The 22,348-nt window shown below is 40.8% G+C and overlaps 1 non-coding gene across 1 annotated transcript; it reads left to right on the forward strand.

Moving 5' to 3' along the window:
• The first annotated feature begins 18,719 nt into the window (after window positions 1-18,719).
• Window positions 18,720-18,850, forward strand: LOC115064926. The gene has a single exon (XR_003844744.1). It is a non-coding gene; the product is annotated as a small nucleolar RNA SNORA17 (small nucleolar RNA).
• Window positions 18,851-22,348: the final 3,498 nt, after the last annotated feature.

Consider the following 22,348-nt stretch of genomic DNA (forward strand, 5'->3'; position numbering starts at 1 on the left):
TCCCCCCTTGATCACTGATTGAGAAAATGCCTTGCAGCTGAATCTCCTGGAGGCATTTCCTCAACTGAAGCTCCTTTCTCTGTGATAACTCCAGCTTGTGTCAAGTTGACACAAAATTAACCAGTACAGTGTTGCTTAGACCCATGGTTATAGTAGAGTCAGACTCAGCTTTGGTTATCTCGCAATACAGTTACTTAACCTATATTTCAGGACACTGTTTTTTGAGCAATGAACAGGTTAAAGCCATGTGACTTTTTATACACTACATATACCCGAGTCCTTGATTCTCATCCCAAAGAGATACTGACTGAGACATATGCACTGCCTATCAAAACGCTTTTCAAAAAGTATTTACCAAGGACTGGAGGGATGGCTCAGTAGTTAAGAACTCTTAGCTCTTCCAGGGGATCTAAGATCTAAGATCAGTTCCCAGCATCCACACAGCTCGCAACAATCTGTAACTCCAGTTCCAGGGGATTTGACACTTTCTTCTAGCTTACCCAAGCACCACCACATACCTGGTGCACACAAAGTGTGCACGCATACAAATATTAATATACACATACTAAAATAAAAATACAAGCTTTAAAGGAAAAGAATTATCAGGATTTCCAAACAAAACAAAACACAATAAAACAACAAAATCAAGAAAACAAAAATACAAAAGGATTACACCACCACCACACATGGCCTTGGGGAAGCTTGTCCCAAAGGTCCCTGGCATGGCTTGGCTGCTCATTTAACTCTGTCCTGTGTTACATAGCTATTTCCTAGAAAAGACACAAAACCTAATCTTTCCTCTCAAATTTCTTCCTTCATCCCTTGGCTCTTTTCTTACCAAACCATGTAGATGACAGGCTTAAGACTGGAAGAATTGGAAATTGGGAAGCTATATTAAAAAACAAAAAGATGGGAGTGGAATAACCAGAGTGAGGGCATAGGAGAGGTTACAAGCATGGAGCTCCACAGCCACACAGCAGAGAGACTGGGAGGCCTTTTTCATTGAGTTTTTCCATCCAATCTATTTTGTGCTTTTCTCCTAGCCCAGCTCCTCCTAGGTCTTTCTCTCCCTCCCTTCCTACCTAAGGTTGCATTCTCTCCAGTGATAATGATGTTTGGTGCTGAACTTCACTGACATGCCCTTGCAGTGGATTTTTATAGGTCAACTTCATGTAAGATTGATTATAAAGAAGAAAGGAGTCATTCATAATTTTATTAAATCTTGATCCTCAGTTAACACACCCTTTTAGAATATTATACTTAACAAAGTAGGAAATAAAAAAAAGCAATTATGTCACATATCTCAACTATGAGAATTTTCTGGAAGAAACACTGTATGATTGTCGGAGCTGAAAATTGAAAAAAAAAAAAACCACTTTTTTCATAATACATTTTGTTTCTTGAAAGAATGATAGACAGACAAACTATGGCTTCTCAACCTGGGTATTTGACCTGGGGAAAAATGAATGGAGCAAGCCTGTCATTTCAAGAAAAAAAGAACTACATTTGTCAACAATGATACAATTGCAACTTTCAAAAGAAAATGGAATTTTTGCAGTTTCACCAGGAACTTGCCATATCTGTAATCATGATGGATTTGACATTTACGGTATGTGGTGATAAAATGTACCAAATTTGGAAGATCAAATGGATTACCAATTTATTTTCCAAATGGTTTTATGGCATAAAATCCTGCACAGGTGTAACACTTTAAAATTCAGCTCAGACTGGAGAGCTTTGAATCTTCTGTTGTTCATTTACCTATAGTCACTGCATAGTTATGGGTAATAGTGTGATAACCAAATTTAAGCAATTATGCTAGCCATCACCTCACTATTACTGTCAACTATAGTCACCAGGGTAAACAAACAAAATACGTAGTACATATAACAATGCTAGTTGGTCACAGGGCTCCTGAAACTAATTGCCAACATTTTAAAATGAATAATGAGAGGCCTTCAAAGATGCTTTCACCCTTTATACAAATGACTCATTACATACTGTCACCTTTGTATTTAAGGGATTATCGGTCTTTTTCAATGGAATGTCACTGCCCTTAAATCAGCCACACTCCAGGGCAGACTCCATGGCTAGTAGTACCTACCTATCACAAAATAGACTCCATCTTTTTGGTATGGTTTTGATTTTTGTATATTTTTAGAACTTTTGTCATCTTGAATTTTATGTAGGGGGCATATTTTTGTAGGAGTGAAAAAAAAGGACATCAATGAAGCTAGGTGGGTAAGGAGATAAAGAGAATCTGGGTGAGGAGAAAGAATGTAATAAAAATAAAGACAAAAATTACCGTTTACTTTTATTTTTGCTTTAGAAATAGTTTCTGTATAGTTCTGTGTCATGATGGTAGTTACTGCTAGACGTGTGTGTGTCTCTGTGTGTGTGCGTGCGTGTGTGTGTGTGTGTGTGTGTGTGTACCTCTTCAATTTTGTAAGCTTTCTGAAGATTGACAGGTAGTAGATATTTGTAAATTGCACATGGTTACAGAATTTTCGTAATGGTTTTCATTGTGTTAATAGTGTTTTGTAAAGCCTGATAGCTAATAAAAAAAATTATGAAGCCCTGTGACTAACAGTCACACAAAATAAGCTTAGAGGATGTTGTGTTAACTAAAATTAACCAGGGTGAGAAATTAATCACTCTCTCATCACTAGGTGTGTCTAGAACCTGATGGTCTCATTTTAAAGTCGTCTCTCTTCTGCTGTACTCATTTACTTCCATGGTTTATTCACTAGTGTAATTTTATAATGTCTTAAAGTCAAATTTTGTTTCTACTATTTAAAGTTTCTTTAAGTTTTCTGAATTTGAGGCATTTCCATATAAATTTTGGAGTCAACATATAATTTTTTAAAGTAGATTATCCACACTTAGTGTCACATTCCTTTAAGCTCAGCATTTGGGAATCTGAGGTATGGTGATTGCTTTGAGGTTGAGTCTAGGCTTCTCTACAAAGCCAGTCCCAAGCCAGCTAGATCTATAGAGTGAGATGCTGCCAAAAAATAAATAAATAAAAATGGGTGGAGGAGGAAAAAAACACAAGTGTCCTTTGGTCCATGGTCCTTCCTTTTTATCTCTCCCCGCCCTCAGTGTTCTCCTTGGCGTGCTGTATGGAAATTTCCAGTGAATAGTTTAAACAGCCCTGGTCAAATTGATCCCGATGTAAATCAATTTGAGGTGCTATTATAGTGGAATTATTTTTATTTCATTCTCTGATTCTCTGTTACTTTATAGAGAACTGTGCAGAATATATATGTAAATGATGGCTTCAAATTGAAAAACAAAAACACAGAGACCCTCTAGAAGTAAAACCTAGAATGTTCTCATCTGAAAATGGAGAGAGAGAGGGATGGGAAGGAGACAGGAAGCGCTTTGCCAGGAGGTATAAAGTCACAAAGTGCAAGAATAAAACGAGTGGATTTTAGTGTAACAGATTATGAAACATTCATATATGGTCTCAGATTCTCACTGCAATTAACCTTTAAGAAACTAAGACTTTCTAAAGTTCTGTGTGGCATCAAAGAAGACTCTCTATAATTATTTATAAGGCTATTAAAATAACTCCCTTTTTCCCAACTACAGAGTTTGGGATGGAATGCAAAGGCAGACATGAGAATTCTGTTGTCCTCTATGAATGTGCTATTAAAAGAGATCTGCAAGAATACAAATGTATCCTAGTCTTTAAATGTGCCCTATTTACTGATACATCTCTTAAAATAGGACCTTTCACAACAATGTTTGGTGTTTCAGAATGATCCTATCAGCACACAAGAGGGTCAGCATTTTCTTTTAACTAAAATTCCATTAGGATAGATTCTTTTTGCCGTTTCATCTATTTTTATTCATATTGCCCTATGACATCAGATATCTCTATGTTTCTTTTTGTATTTTTTTTTTTTCTCTTCCAAGGCTACCAATAAACCTTCACTCACTCATCAGGAGGAAGTGCAATTTTGATTTTGGATTTTGTTAGGGAAGCTTCACCTTGCATCTATTAAACCTTATCTCATTAGAGTTGACATAAATATTAACTCAAACTCTTTTGTTCACCACTCTATGTGTTTAACACTACACCTACCTTTCTAAGATGAAGAAACCACTAATTGAGTGTTCATCAAGTCAGTGATAAAGTATCCCATGGCTGAGAATCTGATATTCTGTTGAAACCTGTCTCCCACATGAGTTTAGTTGGTTCACATAGCATTTTCTGTGGACTCACTTGATGTTATTTTTCTCTTAGCTTTAAAAATGGTACTTGTTGCATTTCCCAGCATTCATGCATTCTTCCAGAAACCTCAATGACTTCTGGCTGACTACTGGAATTCCCATAACCTCTCTAAAATGACTGCCTATGATCAAAGGTAGGTGTGTGCACGCTTGTCAGTCTCTTCAGGGGCTTTATCTCTCAATTAAAATTAGTAGGTGGTGCATGCTTAGCACAGAGATTATTCTTTTTTTTTTTTTTTTTTTTTTTTTGAAAGAAAAGAAGCAGTCTGAAAATTAAGAGATCTGTGGAGTTTTGCTCCTGTTAGGTAAGACCATGTTGTATCATGAAGTCCTTTTGATCACAAGCACATATGGGCCTGTTCTATTTTACACACATTGTGTCTCCAGAGAAATGTCATTGTCCAGTTCGCAGGAAGCAGCTCTGCTTCCCTACCACGAAGAGACAACTGCTTCTTGTGTTGGTCGCTGGTTGTTTTACTTTGCTCTGAGAGTACTGTGAGCAACAATGCTGACCCCAAGTCCTCTTACCTTAAGGGAATCGCTCGCCATTTCATTCTGCCTCTTTTGCTGAAAAACTTTAGTTCAGAATCAAATTGATCCTTGGGGTCGGGGAGACTGGTTAGTCCGCATTCCTAGCACAGGAGCTGCAAAGAGTGGGCCCCCCCCCCCCCGCACAGAGAGGGTGCTTTTGTTAATTGCTGCATGTGATTAAATACTGAGCATTCCACCCTTCAGTGGACACAGCATCTCATCATCATTACAGTGATGATGTCTTTGCTGCAAGAAGGCATTCTTCAACATTTCATTACCCTGAATCGGGCCTCTGTGGCTGAGAAGCATAGGTGAACATCCCCACATAGGAAGTGCCCGCTCCAAAATGACCAATTCTTCCAGGCCCACAGAAGGGCACAACTGGCTCTTATCGCTGCACGTTATTACTCTTGTCATCACCATCAGCATCTCAAATGGACTAATTAGTCACAATGTGTGAGGCATAAAGTGATGTCCCTGGCCTGGAAGCTGGTGATAAAATGGCATCAACGGCAGGAGTATGCTCACAGGACTGAGTTTCCTGGCTAATAGAAATATCTCATGAAGGCATGGGATAAGGCTGTACTTATAAAAACAGTTCTTTCATGATTTATACCCCAAGAGCCCCCAATAATTTCTGAGACCCTAATTTTTTTTTTCAGATTAGCAGCTGTGGCGTTTTCTGAGCTTGTGCCCAGCATGAAAGTTTACAGTTAGAGGACCATGCATTTGCCACTTGCATCAATGCTGTGGATGCCATTAGGGTGTACTTGACATTCTGGTCTCCCCCTTGTTTTGTTGGTTTCTTTCCTGTACTTCTGCTTTCAAACCTCTGCAGATACCATGCAAGGAACCTGTTAAGTGGTCCATTGTGGGAGAATTTATGTAAGCCTCACTCCCTCCCTCCTTGCTATGAGGATAAGTTTCAGAGTGAACAACACCATGGGTCCACAGAAGTAGGTTTCCATGTAAGGCTTAAAAGGAGACCCCACTGATAGCAGCAATGTGAAGATCTGCTATGCATTCTGCTTCAACCAAGAGCTTTGTCACCTTCGCATACAATTTCCACTCTAGTTTCCCCTTTTCATTGAAAAAGAATAGATCACGGAATCTTTTCTTTTCTTCCTCAACTCTGCTGCCTTCTGTAGTCTTCCTCTTTCAATTCCTCCTTTTCCTCCTTCCCTTTCCTTCCATCCTCCCATTCTTTCTTCCTTCTTTCTCTGCTTTTACTCCTCCTCCTCCATCATTTATCTTCCTCCTTCCTTTTTGTTCTGCCTTCTTTCTTTGCCCTCAGGAGGAATGGCAGAGAGAAATAGACACCTTTGAGCTTCTACTTAAAAGAGTGGAACACTTCCACAAAACAAAGGTCAGCTGTGCATACGGAGACATTACAGAGAACTTAGATTCCCCCATATCCATTTCAGGATGTCCTGAGTATTCCGGAGACCACAGGTTCTAAGGATACCTCTGTGGGTCCCTCGGCATCTCATATCTTTCTACAATTAAGGAAAACAAGAAAAATACTTGCCATTACAAATCTTCATTGGTGAACCTATTGGTGTACTCCTGCAATCTCAGCTGTGGTAAGAATATTACTAGTCCAAGGATAGTCTAGGAAACAAAATGAATTCAAAGTCACCTTTGGCAGCTCTGTGAGAAGAAGAAAGTGATCTAGGTATATGAATCATGGACAAATCACATTCAAAGTCCACAGTTCAATCCATAATATTGAAAAGGCATGTTTATTAAGGTATAATACAGATGCACTAAACAACCATATGTAACCAATACCATAAGAAAGCTACAGGTTGACTATCCTCAAATCTGGAAATTTCCATGTGCACTGATTCAGTCTTCTCTTCTCTTACCCTCTCCTAGGGCACGGCTTGATCCCAGTTTTGTCTCTAAAGTTTAGTCTGTTTTGAATGTCATATAAATCTACCCATATAGTCGGTAGCCTTCTGTGTCTGGCTTAATGCACTTCAAATTATAAAGCATAGTGCTTTTTTTTTTTTATTTTTTTTCTGAGTGAAAAGATAAATCACAGTGAGAGTTATTGTATGAATCTGTCACCTGAGACAGACATGAAAGGTGATATTCAGAGGTCTGTTCCTAAGATTTGTCATCAAGTTAATAAAATAGCTTATAAATTTACTAAGAGGAATGGTTTCCTAGGTATGTATATTCTTTTTCAATTTTTACTAGATATTTTCTTCATTTACATTTCAAATGCTATCCCGAATGTCCCCTATACCCTCCCCCCAGCCCTGCTCCCCTACCCACCCACTCCTACTTCTTGGCTCTGGCATTCCCCTGTACTGGGCCATATAAAGTTTACAAGACCAAGGGGTCTCTCTTCCCAATAATGGATGACTAGGCCCTCTTCTGCTACACATGCAGCTAGAGACATGAGCTCTGAGGGTACTGATTAGTTCTTATTGTTGTTCCACCTACAGGGTTGCAGACCCCTTCAGCTCCTTGGGTACTTTCTCTAGCTCCTCCATTGGAGGCCCCTGTGTGCCATTCAGTAGATGACTGTGAGCATCTAATTCTGTATTTGCCATGCACGGGCATAACCTCACAAGAGACAGCTATATCAGGGTCCTTTCAGCAAATTCTTGCTGGAATAGGCAATAGTGTTTGGGTTTGGTGGATGATTATGGGATGGATGCCCAGGTGAGGCAGTCTCTGGATGGATCTCCCTTTCGTCTTAGCTCCAAACTTTGTCTCTGAAACTCCTTCCATCATAATTTGTTCCCTATTCTATGGAGGAATGAAGTATCCACACATTGGTCTTCCTTCTTCTTGATTTTCTTGTGTTTTGCAAATTGTATCTTGGGTATTCTAGGTCTCTGGGCTAATATCCACTTATCAATGAGTACATATCAAGTGACTTCTTTTGTGATTGGGTTACCTCACTCAGGATGATATCCTCCAGATACATCCATTTGCCTAAGAATTTCATAAATTGTTTTTAATAGCTGAGTAGTACTCCATTGTGTAAATGTACCATATTTTCTGTATCCATTTCTCTGTTGAGGGACATCTAGGCTCTTTCCAGCTTGAATGGCTAGGATCAAAAATTCAGGTGACAGCAGATGCTGGCAAGGATGTGGAGAAAGAGAAACACTCCTCCATTGCTGGTGGGATTGCAAGCTTGTACAACCACTCTGGAAATTAGTCTGGCAGTTCCTCAGAAAATTGGACATAGTACTACCAGAAGATCCAGCAATACCTCTCCTGGGTATATACCCAGAAGATGTTGCAACTGGTAATAAGGACACATGCTCCACTATTTTCACAGCAGCCTTATTTATAACATCCAGGAGATGTATATATATTCTTATATGTATCAATAACTTATGCATTTCTCTATCAAGAAGTATTTCATTTTATAGATGTATCATCAATATGCTTAATTCTTCAATAAGGCATTTTGTGTTTGGGTTTACTATTATTTTAGTTTAACATAGACACAAATAGAAGCAAGAGAGTATTCAAATTTCCCCAGAAGAACTTCTTCATCCCCCACAAGTACATGGCTTTGGTTAAACTAACATTTATTAAGAACCTATCATGGGCTGAATTACAATAGCCATTTTCCTACCCAGCACTATTTTCTCTCTGAGATAAAAATAAAAGTATTCCTGTTCTTTCAAAGAACACTGATTAAGTGATTCTGAAGGCATATGCTAGTGGTGCAACCTAAATTCTCTAACACTCAGCCATATTCCTTCTTGGGTGCCCAGAATTCCATCAACCAAATGTGATTCTCCCAATGGCTTAGGAGAGAGACTAGACAAGACAAAATCAGAATCCTATAGACCTATGGCTGTCATCCAGTGAGAATGCAACCCCTTTTGGGGAATGAAATGACATTTGTTCACAGGGCTCACCTAAGACAACTGGAAAACACAGATACTTCCATTACAATTCACAATAGTAGCAAAATTACAGTTATGAAGAGGCAACAAAAGTAATTTTATGGTTGGGGTCACCACAACATGAGAAACTGTATTAAAGGATCAAAGCATTAGGAAGGTTGTGAACCACTGGCCAAGACCGATGTGATTAGTCACATGTAGATTCTCATCTGAATCTGCATCTTACCATAGTCCCCCAACCACCAATACCTTCTTTTGCCTGGCAGCTGTACCATAACCCTTGCCAGCTCCATGCTAAGTAAGGAGAGTGACAGCCGGGGTCACTTTAAAACAAGCTAAAATCAGACATCCCAGAATAAGCTAGAAGAATCTAGACTGGTGGTTCTCAACCTTTCTAATGCTTCTACCCTTGAATACAGCTCATGTTGTGGTGACCCCAACCATAGAAATTAATTTCTTTGCTATTTTATAACAGTAATTTTGCTATTTTGTGAATCATAATTTAAATATCCGATATTCAGGATATCTGAGGTGTGACCGCTGTGAAAGGGCCATTTGACCCACAAAAGGGGTTGTGGCCCTTAGGTTGAGAGCTGCTAATTGAGACAGAAATCATTTCCTTTACATTTCACGGGGAGAAAATTCTCAGGCCCTCTCTCACATGGAATAACCTTGAATGGATTATTCGGCTCATTTAAGTCCTCCACAGGACACAGTGGATCCCCACTCTCTCCATTTCTCCAAACAGTGAGAGGTGCTGGACCCCATCAGGATCATGTCTTTCAAATCAGTAATCTTGGGGGATAACTTTCTCCTTCTCTCTCATTCTTCTGGCCTGAAGGTTAACATTCAACAATCCTAGGGTCTAAGAAATTGCCTCCTTTGCCTGAATTAAATGAAATCTAATGAAACCGAAATCCAGGTCAGCACAGTTCACCGTCAACCCTTCAGCTTCTGCCTTGCTGGCAGCTCTCCTTGTAATAATTAAACAGAAAATCGTAGGCAGGCAACAGTGAAATCCATTGCTAATCTTGCCCCGCATCAGCCTATCTTCCGAAATGTTCCTTAATTAAAGTTTCTAAATGCTCTGCATTCCCTCTGCACCCAGAGTACCAAATGAAGCCGACTGCTTAGGGGATGCCCAGCAATGAGAGGTGGAAGGTCTTCGATGGGTATTTCTCATCCAGAACATTAAAAATCAGATACTGCACATGAAGAATGGACAGGAAGATGGACTTAAAGAGAGTTCAGAGGCAATTTCTCTCTCTCTCTCTCTCTCTCTCTCTCTCTCTCTCTTTTTATTTCTGCAGGATTTCACTTTAAGGATTCTGAAGGCATATTGCTGGCTTTATCACGGCTTCTCCAACACACCAGGGAGTGAATGAAACAGCTGTCACATTTAAACACACACAGCGGTAATCCTCCACTGAGCACAATGCCAGGACAGAACAGAAAATCTATCAACACTTACAATGCATTCTATTTACTTAGCAACTCGACCCCCTTTACTGAAAGTTCCATCTGCAACGTAGAATCTGGGGCCACATGCCACTGGTGGCTTTTTGTGGTTTGGCAGCTACTGAGAGAGGGAGCCTGGGAAGTGGTCAAATTTCACTAAGGGACGCAGATGTTTGAAGAAGGTAAAAAACACAGAACTTTAATTTTAAGATGACTAAAACCCCACAGCAGCGTGGAACCGTAAACCCTGCACAATCAGGGCCTAAATGCCTCCAGTGTCTATCTGTATACTTGCTTTTCTTCCCCAAACACCCGCAGTTAAAAGACCAAGAGCTCAATTTCTCCTGTCTACCACCATGTTGGTGGAGGTATGTTAATCATTACAGGTCTGTGATAAGTTTCCCCAGGTGGCAGAGGCATGTGCCTGGCCAGGTATTGCTCAGGAAAAATATTCTGGAAGCTCTGAAGTGCGTTTATATTCAATGAGATTAAAATGTTATTTATAAACGATATGGAAAGATTTTTAAAACTCATAAATATATTCCCCAAATCTGTCAAACCCCAGAGAAGTTGTGATTGCCCCCCAAAGACCTCTCCCTCCTTCCAGAATAGAATAGTCAGAAACAGAGCCAGTGTAGAAGTCCCAGGGTCCTGTCTTCATAGCTGTTCCATGGGTTCTGAATGTGTTAGCGCTCATGGAATATAACCAGTGAGACAGATGTCTAAAAGGGATCTCAAAGAGAAAAAATGAGGCAAGGAGGGAGAAGGTTGAGGGGAGAAAATAAAAAGACACAGATAATGAAATCTGCCATTATGAGCTTTGGAAAAGTCCTCCATCCATTGGGTATAGTTTTGGGGCCATAGGAAGTATTAGAGAATAAGGATGGATTCAGGAGAGATGCACAAGATTATTACAGAGCTGACAAACAGAAGTAGCTGATTAAAATCTACACAGGAGGTTGCTGAAAGACCAGTTAATTAATAGCCTCATAAAAGCAAGTTCGATTTAATTCAATTATATTCCAAGAAATTTACTTCACATAGTATTTTTTCACTTTGTTCCTGTGGAACTTCGTGTCAGCCACAGTATGGGCATAGTAGTGACAGACAGACAGACAGACAGACAGACAGACAGACAGACAGACAGCATGCACTACTGGTGAGTAGTTCCAGTGTGAACCTGGGACCAGGCTCAAAGCAGGCTATGGTAGGTGGAGGAAAGAGAACATCTAGGCGCTGGCATATCATATCTAATTCTTGGCTGTGGCACATTCTTCTTCATAGATTCTTGGAAAGCTTTGCTCTCCAACCTTATGCATTATAGAGTCACAATGAAATCGACAGCAGACATAGGTAAAAAGGTCTATGGGCAAAGCATAATCAGTGATGCCATCTCTCTTTCCCAGTTCATCATCTTATGTGGCAGGAAAATACAACTGTGTTAGAACCAATTCAGACTTCACTCTGGCAGGCACACAGAGCTCCTGTCCGACATTGGACTGAAGTCTCCGCACCAGGCTGAGGGGTGGGGACTTGGGTGCATAAGTGATAGTGGAGAAGGTTCAAAACTCTTTCTCCCATCAAGCATGATGGTAGAGCTGGGCCAGAGGTGGCAAAGGGAAAGCACCGTAAAGAGATCGTTGCCGTGCTCCAAGTCAGTGACAAACTCTTTACTAACCTCATCTCATCTCCTTCACTCTGCTTTTTTCTCTCTGCTTTTTCCTCTTGCCATCTTTTGCTATATTCCTTTATTTACATATTAATAAGGTAAGCTGCTTCAGGACAGGAATCTCAGTTTCCTGGCCTTGCTAATCAAAGCTCATGGGCAGTGCTTCTACGGGGTGTCGGCACAGTTTTGTAGGAGTGAGGGAAAAGGCAGTCCTGTGAGTCTATGCCTGTAAAGCCGGAAGAATAAGGCTTAGACAGAATTATGAAAGAGGGGCAGGGAATCAACTTAGGACAGCGAGCTGAGTTGCTGGGATTTTTTTGTACCCTGTGGACAAAAGTGAGCTTCAGTGCACTTGTGAAAGCTGGGGCTTACAGACTTTCCAAAAGGAGTTTGAGCAAGTACTCATGCACTGCTTTGAACGAATGGAAGGGCCATGTCCAGGGTCCTCTTCTTCAGATGCTTGGGTGCCTAATGTGGAGAAGCTTTTGGCACACTGGGGAAAAACAGAATGACAGGATGGGTGCGCTTAGGTGCCACCCATTCTCTCACTGCTAGGGTCTTCTCTGGAGCAGCAGCTCTGCAAAAATGAAATGCCCCTCCCTACCCTCCAGTGCTCTGCAATGACAACATCTCAGCCTAGGGCTTTGTTGGCAGGAATGAAATGCAGGCTTTGTCTGGCCTTGCATCTTTGGCTCTTTTCAGCACCACCACCCCCTTCAGCAGCTTTGGAAATGTGGAACACGTTGTAATCCTTAACTCCACTGTTTTGAAATGTCCCTTCAATGGCTATAATAATCATCTTACAAACAACCTAGAACAAGCTCTAATTGCTTCTAATGTTGTATCACTGCTGAGACGTGGGGAGAGCAGAGACATGCTAGTTGTCACAGCCTTCCTCTGATTATATGGTACCTCAGGGATTGTGTGCATGGAGGAAAAGGGAACAAGCCTGTTGTGGATTTATTTATTTTTTCTTTGTGGAGAGCCTGAATTTGTGAACCTTTCAGCATAATCAGGAAGTCAGAGGAATAGTGTCTGGAGCCTGCAAGAGAAGCTGACCTTTCAGGTACCTGGTGAGTAACAAAGTGCTTGACACACAAGGATGCAGTAATGGATTCTCACTTTTCTCTACTACTGCCATTGCTGGTGTTTATGCCCGAAAGCTTTCTACTACTGAAAAAGTCCTTAACTGTTAAGGATTCCTACATGAAGGTATCAACAGAAGACTGGGCAATGTTCTGACTCACTGAGGAAATAAGTAACTAAATGGATCATTGATGGACCCTAAAATGCAGAAGAGTTTCATATAAACCACAACAGCAGTGCCTTCCATCAGGGTTGCTCAGAAAATTTAAGTGAACCTGGCCAAAAATCACTAAGGAACATCTCATGGGTATTAACCAGGTCTTGGGCACCAATCCACAGGCTGCTTGTTTTACCATGTTATTTTCTGTCATCATTTTGTAGGCATTGGTTCTGATTTGATTCTCCCCCGGCAGAGCCATGACACTGTCACTCAGTGTTGCTTCCCAGGTCTTCTCTGACACCTCAGACATTAGTGTTACAGTCTGTAATTCTGCTTTTGGGCCTCCCATCCCATCCTCTAGGAGACACTCTCTCTTCCCTTTTATATGGCAAGAAGACTTGCATGACATCCCCCTATCATTTCTCTTCTGCCTCTCTTGTCCTTTACATGGCTCCAACGTCACAGGATCACAGAGGGAAAAACACATGTTTCATGTTGACTATGACATATGTTTGCTTGAGTATGGAGACAATACTCTCATAAAGAGATAACAGCCCCTTGAGGGGACCCAACTTGTGCCCAGGACCATTATTATGAAGCTCCTTGGGCCAAGAAGTAGAATACAGTCAGAAGGTAAAGACAAAGAGGAAAGAATCCAGGAGAACTAAGATATGGCTGGTACAATCCCTCCATCCCCACGGGTGTTTACCATAGACAATTGCCTGTCCCAGGGGCAGAGGGAAGAGAATCACAGTCTGGAAAACCATTTAAAGATCATCTCCACAAAAAAAAAAAAAAAAAAAAAAAAAAAAGTCTGAGTCTTTGTACAGTATTACACTATAGTACTTTATTGTTGTTAAGTTGCAAGAGTTCCACTTTTACTTAAAATTTCATAATTTGAATATAAACCCCTAGCTGGATACATATTTTACGAGAGTTTTCCCACACTCCTTTAGCAGCTTTTCACGTGCTGACTTCTGCATTTGCTGTGGAGAAGCACTTCAGTGTGCTGTGTTCTGTCTTGTTCTGTTTTGCCTCTGATGTCTGTGCTTAGAGTTGGATCCCTAAAAAAATTATTGACAAAACCAGTGTCAGCCAGATTACTTTCAGTTTTATGAAAGAAGACCATTTTATGAAGACCATTAAGCAACTTCTCTCAACATTTTTTAGTATGTGGATCTTCAAGTCTCTCCAATTATTTTGGGGAGAACTATTGTTCTCAGTGTGTTCTCCTGATGTTTTGTGGCTTAGATGAGTTTATTGTCTGTGGTTGTTTAAATGAGAAACATCCCCCATTGGTTTATTTACTTGAAAATTTGATATTCAGGTTATGAAATCTTTAGGGTGTACCCTTTCTGGAAAAAGTAACTCACTGGATTTAAAGGTGTTTAGACTCCCTCAGTTTCTTTCTCTCTCAGGTTTCAGCATGCAAATTAAATGGGAACATAAAGCTTCCAACTGCTGCCATCAAGACATGCCCTCCCTTCCAGGTAGACCCTTGGGAACAGTAAGTTAAAGCAACACCTTCTTCCCTAAATTTGTTTTGGTCATGTTATTTTATTAGCAACAGAAGCATAACTAATGCCTATGCATGTGTGAGTTCATTATAGACTCTGTACTTCACCTCATTGATCTTGCATTCATGCCAGTACCATGCTATTTTTATTGCTATAGCTTTGCCTTGTACTTTGAAAGCCAAAAGTATGGTGCCTCAATACATTTATGAAAAAGAAAAGTTCAACCATCTCTTTACTAAACTAGAATGCTCTCTACGTACAGTCTAATTATTTTACTTTATATCCAGAGATAAGGGTTGTCTTTAACCCTCAGCAGGGAAACTTTTTTTTTTTAGCAACATATGGAGAGCATTATAGAAAAACACAACCTGTTAAAATGCAGAATTGTGGAGCTCAGTCCTAGTGGTTACATCTACTAAACACTCCCAGACCCAAGGCTCAAGGAGCATTGTGCAAGAGGACATGAAAAGGCTGGGAGAGCCAGAAGATCAGTAGGTCACTGTGAGATTGTGTCTCCTACAAATGTCATAAACATCACCCTTAGAGTCTTACCAACATGTCTGCCTACACATGAGCTAAACAAGAACAACACCTAAGATGATGGGGAAAGCTCATCTGACCTCAACCCTACCCAAAGAACTACAGACAACTGAGATATGCTGAGTGTGGAAGGTCTAGTCTTCACCAGGAAAGACCACTGCACTGCACTGCACTTGCTTGTCCAGAAACAAATAATCATCCCTGAAAACATAAATACAGATATGGGAGGTTTGGAGGAAGCAATGGGAAGGGGAAAAAGATACTTATCTGATAACCTAAAAATAAAATAAACAAAAAATATCAATACCCTTTATCTTCAAAAAGATGCAAATCAAGGCCATGGTGATATATCATTTTGTGAAGTGTCTGGATGGCAATTACAAACAAAGACAATAAATGGGGGAAAGGTGTATTAAAAGTTAGCACCTGTATGCTGCTAATTAAAATGAACAATTTTACAGACGTTATGAAAAACAGTATGGAGATGCCTCCAATAATTAAAAATAGAATTACCATAAAAGCCATCGATCCAACCTCTGGCCATATGTCTGAAGGAAATGAAAATAGTGTTTTGTTATATGCATTTCTGTTTTGTTGAAGTATTATTCACAATATCCAGGTTATAAGATTAATCTAGATGTCCATTGATGGATGGACAAATAAAATGGCACAAACATACTTTGTGGGCAACTTAATTATAGAGAAGCTGCCATATTTAAATGGTTGAATCTGGAAGGCATCATGTTAAATAAAATAAGCCAGATGCATCAGGGTACATACAGTGTGATCTCATACGTAAAAGTCAAACTCATAAAAGCCAAGAGAAGAATATTGGTTTCCAGAGGATGGGAATAGGAGAAAGGGTAAGAAAGAAGGTGATCAAAGGATACCAATTATAGACTGTAAACTAAATAAGGTCTGCAGAAATACCCTGTACCCTTGTGGTAATTGTTTCCTTGAAATTTGCAACAAGCATAGGTTTTTAAATGTCCTTACTACAGATGTAAGCATGTGAGTGTGCGTGTGCGCGCACACACACACACACACACACACACCCCACTTCTAACTGGGGTGATATGTGTGTTAATTAATTTGATTGCAGGAATCGTCTCACAATTTATATCAAATCATCACATCACACATATTGAATCTACATTATCTTAATTTCTCTACTACACTTCAATAAAGTTGAGAAAAAAAAAATTATCCCTCCAGCATCTTGCCTCTTGCTTTACTGGGTGTGAGAGTTTGGCTCTGTGGACAGCTAAGAGGATTTAGCTCTCCCAGCTTCTTCCCATCCAGAACACCTCCACGAGGACCCTTTCCCCAAAAGAATCTAAGTTCTCAGTCCTCTGTGCTGTATGCCCAGCACATGTGCCTAGGCCCCGTGCCAAGGCTATTGCCATAAGGCCTAAGTCTCTTTCCTTAAACCCTGCAGACTGCACTGAGGCCTCCTTCCTCCCCTCTATCTAGAAACCATCTCATAAAGGCAAAGAAATAATTATTTACTCTGTTATTCACACAACATTAGCCATTGAGCTCATTCTGTGGGCACTGCGTGAGCATTAACTCCTTCAGACCCTGTTGCTAAACAAGGTGAAAAATGTATGAGACATTTGTTAAGTCACCGACATGTCCCCAATTTATAATCTAGTTCACTGAAATCACCAATTTGAAAGTTTGGGGCTAATCATGAAAGAGAATGGAAGACATACAGCTCTAGACATATTTCTTCCATTTAGTTCATAAATATTTATGGTCTGCCTATTATGTGTTAAGAACATTTTTGTCAAAGTTTGGCACAAGAGTGGACTCCCGAGTAGGATGGGTTGTTAGACTCTACTCTTATAATTCATTGTCCCACTATTGGGAACTTTAAATTCACTGTAAAGCCCAGAGAAAGTTTGGAAATAAGATGGATAAAACAAACAAAAATGCTTGGAAGAAAGACTGTCTACAGTTGACATGCAAAAACTTCAGCCTCGCTGCAAAAACATACAGAAATAAATAAATATGAGAACTAGCAACAACAAAAACATTTCAACTCACCCACATCATTTGACACTTCCCGTGGTGCACTGCAAAGTCAATTTGTATAGACACTCACAAAAGGGCTCCTTTCATTTGCCATGGAGATCTCAGCACACTCCACATTTCATTCATGTTAATTAAGCTAACATGTCAAAACAATTACCTCATGTAGACTGGAAACATACTTCCTCCCATTTCTGAGTTTTGTTTGAGCCCAGTGTCAAGAGTTGTTTGCTAATGTTTCCTCATTGCAACCTCATCTCAACACAGCTTTTCATACAAAACACTTTCATCTGACCCCACACCTGGGACCTTGTCGTCGTCTACAGTCCTACCACCGCTACATATAACGTAAGGTGGGCAACAGTGATCAGTGTCAGTGATATGTGTAATGCCAGTGTGTATGAGCTAGAGGAGAACAATTTGGCAAGCAATCCAGGGTACCACAGGCAACAATCCTTTTATAAATGAATACATGCGGCTGGTGTCTGGAATGGAGAGGCAGCTTTTCGAGAAAAGCATCGAATTAAAAGAGCTGGCAAGTCAGGCTGAGGCGTTGTGACATGGGACTGTGGATGCTGTAACAATCTATTACTAGAGGAAGCATCTTCCACTCTAGGTATTTGTTTGTTATAAATCATTCAACCTCCTTCCTTTTCTCCTGCAGTTAATATATTTTTCCTCTGCAAACATTATTTGCTGCGCAGTGCTCGCTCTGTTCAGCTGATAGTGTATGTGTCTATAGTTAGCATTTTTATTCAGCTAATATTTTCATTCAGTAACACTCACCAAGTGCTGGCTCTGTTATCATCATATTCACTGGAAATATATTCACCTGTTAACGTTTGTTTCTGCCTTTAAGAGGCTGTTTTATTTGCTAGATATTTTTATCGTATAAAGACTGTCAGCTTTAGCCAGCATTGTAAGATATTTTGATCATTTTCTGAAAGATGCTATGAATTAGTGGCTGCTTCCCACATGAGACAGGGATCTGGCCTTAGTCTTTGGCATCTTAAAATGGGAGTGGTGAAGGTATTTTTGCCCCTAGGTGAGCCCAGTGCAGAACAGAATTACCGTTTGAGATTTTAAGTTATTCCAGTAAGGGAGGGAGAACTATAAGCCAAGAGAGGGCCTCTTGACAAAGTAAATATCACCATCTTCAGTTGAAAAGAACAAAAATTACTCAGGGGGTGGGGGGCAGCATAAAGAAGTTTCTGCCTTCAGAAATGACTAGAAATGGCATGAGATAATGTGTTGCCAAACTCTCCGAGCAATCTTCCATCCAAAGGCTTTGTTCAATAGCAGTAGAATAACTGGGATCATTTCATTCTGTTGGGCTCTTAGATAAACTCCTATCCCAGACCTCTCCATGGGACTATTCACTTGAAGTACATGGTGATGGAATGGCAGAGAAAGACATGTTCTTCTCTGTTTGGTCTCCTTTCCTACTGCCCAGAGCTTTCCAATGCCTCCACTCGACAGCTAGGATCCACAAGAGCTGAAAGCCCATGGGCAAGTGAGTAGGAAGGTCAGCAGAGAAGTCAGGAGTGTAGTAGGACATGGGTGAGTGATCTTAGGTAATATTTAAGTAGAAAGAATTCTAGACTACCCTTGCAAGCTTTGCAGATGTGGCTGCTGTGCCACATGTGCTTCAGTAGGTGGCAGAAAGGAGAGAGGCTAAATCTATGCTTAGTGTTCTGACTTAAAAATAGCTAAAGATTAGTAGCCTGAAATTCCCTGACAAAAAGAAAGTTCCATCCTAAGATGATCACCAGTCTGGTACCAGGGCCTTGGACCATGAACCAGCCTGACATGACCACCTGACATGACATGGCACACCAAAGACTCCAGTGTCTTCTAGCACCAGGACCATGTTGGAGCCCAGACAAACCCTGCCTGGGACTGAGGGCCCTGGGCAGGAGTGAGCCTGAGACAGATGACCCTCTCATGAGGCATGAGGCTACTCAGGCAGCTCAGGGAAAGAGCAAGATGACCACCACACCAGCACCATAGGGTATGGACAGGGAGCTACATTAAGAAGACCACCAGTCAGGTGCCATGCAGTCCTTGGGAGGGGGTGGTATGGGCAGACCATGCCCAACACGACACCTTGGCAGGCTTATAATGCAATCCTGAGACCACTGCTGAGATGAACCCAGATACTCAGAGACCCCAGGTACCACTAAGAAGAGCAAGTAAGTGGTGGAGAAATGGAAGAGAATGTGAAACAGAAGGATGTGAGTATAATGAAGAAAGGCAGAACTGGAGACTTGAGGGTAGTAAGCAACATACTGATGTAGGTTGTAGGTGATGTCACCTGGGATCCTGATGGGGTCCTGGCCTATGCTGACATCTGGGCTACTTCTGATAGCCATGTTATATTAATACAGAGTCTTGCACTTAGATCCATTGTGCTTTATATTACCAGAGCTTTTACAATCATTCTGCATTCTGTACTTCCCACAATCACTTCCTGGAAATTAATCTTAGGACTACTAGAGAGAGGAGTGATTCCCCAAAGCAAAGCTGGGACGCCTCCAAACTCATTTTATGGGAAGTAATATGCAACCAGATGGGATAAGAGAAAAATGTCACTTTCCTCTAGACCCAGGGTCTCCTGCTGAAGCCAGAGCCCAGACAAAAAAAGAGAACAGAGCTGGTGGCCAGCTATGTGTCTGAAGGGTGTGCTCCAGTACAATTACAGAGATGACCCTGGGCACGAAGTGACATTCGAAAGTTGTCAGCTCCCAATTATGTTCTGGCAGGCTCTGCTTGGACTTAGGTTTCACAGAAGCTTCTGTGAAACCCATCTGCTTGCTCATCAGTGTTTACCGCATCTCACTTCTCCCTCCACAAAGCCTAGCCACAGATCCCACCTGTGATCCTGCAGATCTCTAGAGAATCAGCCATCCCTCTACCAAAGTGGGACCAGAGGGTGCTGGATCCTCTCTCTTCTCTTGAGCATCTACACGTTGTCCAGAAGAGAATGGCAACTGGCCAAGTGGGAGCAGACTGTTGAAGATGGCATGGATGCCAGCCCCATGCCTGTCATCCTGAGAGCCTTCCTCAGGTTTTAATAAAACCCACACGAAGCTTCAGGCGCAGGCTCCCTCGGGGGTTTTCTTTGTGTTCTCTTTTGCATTTCGCAGTTGGTTGACATCACTCAGCTGTCAAAATCATCCTGGAGACCATTAGGAAATCTGGTAGCAAGCCTGCAGGTGTGTGAATTCTGTTTATAGGAGAGGAGTGCATCCACTACAGGTTTCTGGAAAGTGTGGTTTCTACTGACAACTTGGAGAGAGGGAGGTTGGAAAACACAGTTCTGTAAAGAGCAGTACAAGATGAGAACAACGCACATGTGCTCACTGATCCCCAGTATTCATAGGCATTTCTGAGGAAATGTAGGGGTGCACTTTTGCATTTGGAATGTGGGACTTTGCCCCATTCTCCACATCTGTCAGAGCACACCATCTTCCTGCTTTCCTGAGCCCTTTAACTTCAGTTCTTATCCAAGCATTCATTCAAAGGGCATGAGAGAGGCAAGCATTGTGCATCAATTACCCCCTCAGTTCTGAATATGACTGTCAGACTAGTTTTTGTGGTTGTCAGTAAGTTGTCCAATCTCAAGACACATTCTTCCCTTATCTGAAATGGAGAGAAACCAAACTAAAGTCATCAGGCTTATTGCAAAGTAAATAGGTCATAATGGTAAAATGACCATATGTTTGATAAAACTCATAAGCAACTGGACTTCTCATCTCCTGCTTCTTAATTTACAGTAAAAGATTTCAATATCTACATCTGCATATGTACACACACACACACACACACACACACACACACATCTCCAACCTCACTAACTCCTTCTCTGGGAACATTTATGCTCTGTCTAAATATTGGGAATACATTAAGGTACATATAACAGAGACCCTATGTCAGTGTCTGAAGGACAATAATACTTGGTTTTCTAATGCAATTATTTGAATGAAGATTTGTCTGTAATGACTCAGTAGCTTTGAGAACCAAGGCTATAAGTCCCAATGTCTTTCCTTTGTGAAACAAGACTAACATTGAATCATCAAACATTGTATTTGAATTCAGATAGAAGCACAGATATTGTGGCTGTATTTTCTCCTTTAGTCAGTAGAATATTAGGCAAAGCTTTTCTGCTACCCCAAGGAGTCTGACCGAACCTCAACTCAGAGCTATGTAAATGAGAAGTTAAAGTACCAACTTTCGCTGTGAGAGAGTCAGAAAACCATTAGATTGAATACCCTCTGCCTCTTTATAGGAGGAAAAGAAAAGGAGAGCAAGAGGAATATACCTCCGACCAATAAACAAAACACGCCATAATGAATATGACCAATAGAAATAAAGCACATTTATCTTTTTCTGTTGCATTCTAGCATACCAGTTGTCCCATGACTTCTTTTTTTTTTTTTTTTTTTTTTTTTTTTTTGAGACAGGGTTTCTCTGTATAGCTCTGGATGTCCTGGTACTCACTTGGTAGACCAGGCTGGCCTCGAACTCAGAAATCCGCCTGCCTCTGCCTCCCGAGTGCTGGGATTAAAGGCCTGAGCCACCAGGCCCGGCTCGTCCCATGACTTCTTGGGGAGATGTCATTAAATGAATAATCATTCCAGATAAAGCACAGAGCACAACTCAGAGAAATAATTCCACAGAAGTCTAGCTTGTTATACCAATATGATGACTTAGGTTAACAGGATTTGGATGATTCAGAAGCAACTGCATCACTGAAAAGTCCACACCTAGCATGGATGGATATGACTAAGGAAAGCTACACATTTGAAGTCATTTACCCAGCTTTCTGTCTATTCTACTGTGAGAACCTCCTCTTCCCCAAATTGCTTGCTGATTATATAAACTTGGCAAGGTACATCATAGTATTTGTAGTCTTCTGAGCTTTGTAACCGTATTAGTTAGTGATACAATTATTGTGATAGAACATCATGTCCAAAGCAACTTGGTGAGGAAATGATATATTTGGCTTACTCTTTCATATTATTCGTCATCATGAAAGGAAGTTAGGACAGTAATTCCAACAGGGCAGGAACCTTGGGACAGGAGCTGATGCAGAGGGTGTAGAAGGGTGCTGCTTTCTAGCTCGCTTCTTCCAGCTTGGTCAGTCTCCTCCTTTTTTTTTTTTTTTTTTTTTTCAATTTTTTTTTTAAAGATTTATTTATTATATGTAAGTTTATCAGCCAAATATTCT

This window comes from Mus pahari, chromosome 10 (genome assembly GCF_900095145.1).
Source record: "Mus pahari chromosome 10, PAHARI_EIJ_v1.1, whole genome shotgun sequence".
NCBI lineage: Eukaryota > Metazoa > Chordata > Mammalia > Rodentia > Muridae > Mus > Mus pahari.